Source organism: Bison bison, unplaced genomic scaffold (assembly GCF_000754665.1).
Source record: "Bison bison bison isolate TAMUID 2011002044 unplaced genomic scaffold, Bison_UMD1.0 scf7180017864043, whole genome shotgun sequence".
NCBI classification, from domain to species: Eukaryota; Metazoa; Chordata; class Mammalia; order Artiodactyla; family Bovidae; genus Bison; species Bison bison.
This window is the reverse complement of record NW_011494615.1, coordinates 7534454-7536807: the sequence shown is the minus strand read 5'-3', so window position 1 is coordinate 7536807 and position 2354 is coordinate 7534454.

Below are 2354 nucleotides of genomic sequence, written 5' to 3'. Positions count from 1 at the left end.
ACCAACTGCTGGAGTCTACCCAAACCCATGTCCATCAAGTTGGTGATGCCATCCAACCATCTCATCCTCTGTTGTCCCCTTCTCCTCCTGCCTTCAATCTTTCCCAGCATCAGGGTCTTTTCCAATGAGTCAGCTCTTTGCATCAGGTGGCCAAAGTGTTGGAGGTTCAGCTTCAGCATCAGTCCTTCCAATGAATATTCAGGACTGATTTCCTTAAATTGTCTTCAATTTCAGGATCTGACCCAGGCTCCTTTCAAATTACTGCCTCTTGGTTGAGATTTGGAATGTGTGAGATTTTATTTGTGCCCTTTAGTAGCAGAGTCTTTATTCCTTACAGTCCTCCGGCTCTCTTCTGCAAGCTCCATTGGCCTTCAAAGCCAGATGTTCTGGGAGCTTGTCTTCTTGGTGGAGGACCCCAGGCTGGTGAGCCCAGTCTGAGGCTAGGACCCCTGGCTCCTTGGGGAGAACCTCTGCAGTTTAATTACCCTCCCATTTGTGGGTCACTTACCCGAGGATATGGGTCTTGACTATGCTGCATCTCTGCCCCTCTTATCCATCTCATCGTGGGTCCTTCTGTTGTGAAAATGTTTCTTGCTAGTCTTTAGTTTGTTCTTATAGTTACTGTGTGAATAGTTGTGATCGTGATGGTTTGCCCATGGGAGGAGGTAAGCTTAGGATCTTCCTACTCTGCCATCTTGGCCACCTTGGCCTTAATTATCTTTTCATATGCTATTTGCCATCTCTATATCATTTTTGTTGAAGTGTCTGTTCCGATCTTTTGATCATTTTTAAATTGAGTTGTTTGTTTCCTTATTGTTGAGCTTTAAAAGTTCTTTGTATTTTGGATACAAGTTCTTTATCAAATATGTGTTTTGCAAATACATTATCCCAATCTGTGGCTTATTTCTTTAATTGTCTTAAACTACCTTAATTATTACTACTTTTGTCTTCAACACGTGACAGGCCAGTGAAGTTAATTGGTATCCTTACACACTACTATTGGGAATATAGACTGGTGCAGCCTCTTTGGAAAATAGTCTGGCAGTTTGTCAAATGCTGAAACACAGTTACAATTTGACCCAGAAATTTTACTCCTAGATAGACACCCAATAGACATAAAGACATGTGTCTGTATAAAAACATGTTCATAGATATTCATAGCAGCATTATTCACAATAGCCAAAAGATGGAAAGAACTGAAGTGTCTATCAGCGGACAAATGGATTAGCAAAACTGTGTGATATATATCGTTTCAAGGACTATTATTTGACTATAAAAAGGAATGAAATACTGCTAGATGCTACAACGTGGATGAATCTTGAAAATGTTGTGCTAAAAGAACCCAGCTATTAAAACAAAAGCTCAATTATTGTGTGAATACATTCATATAAACGTTTAGAAGGGAAATCTATATACTATACAATGGACTATTATTCAGTGTTCAAAAAGAAGGAAATCTTACCATTTGTGACAACATGGATGTGCCTCGAGGATATTATGCTAATTGAAAGAAACCAGACACAGAAAGACAACTGCCGCATGATCTCACTTGTAAGTGTATTCTAAGATAGTCATACACACAGAGTGAGAGAGTGGAATGGTGGTTATCCGGGATTGCAGGTAGAGAGAAATGGGGAGATGCTGGACAAAGGGTGCAAAGTTTCAGTTACACAAGATGAATAAGTTCTGGATATCTAATGTATGACAATGAGAATATAGCTAACAATGTTGTATTGTGTATTGACGTTTTCTTAGAAAGTAGATCTTAAGAGTTCTCACCACAAGACAGAAAGAGAGGAAGAAAGAAAGTAAGGAAGAAAGGGAAAATAGTGGTAATTATATGAGGTAATGGATATGTTAATCAACTGAATTGTGGTAGTTATTTCACAGTGTATACACATATCAAATCATAACACTGTACACCGTAAATATGTCCAATTTTAAGTTGTCAATTGTTGTTCAGTAGCTAATCACATCAAACTCTTTGAGACCCCATGAACTGTAGCGCACCAGGCTTCCCTGTCCTTCACTGTCTCCCTGAGTTTGCGCAAACTCATGGCCACTGAATCAGTGATGCCATCCCACCATCTCATCCTCTGTCATCCCTTTCTCCTCTTGTTCTCAATCTTTCCCAGCATCAGGGTCTTTTCATGAAGATGAAAAGCATCTCTCTTTTCATGCTTCTTCATCTCTGCTTCAGTCGTATCCAACTCTATGTGACCCCATAGACGGCAGCCCACCAAGCTCCCCCGTCCCTGGGATTCTCCAGGCAAGAACACTGGAGTGGGTTGCCATTTCCTTCTCCAATGCATGAAAGTAAAAAGTGAAAGTGAAGTTGTTCAGTCGTGTCTGAC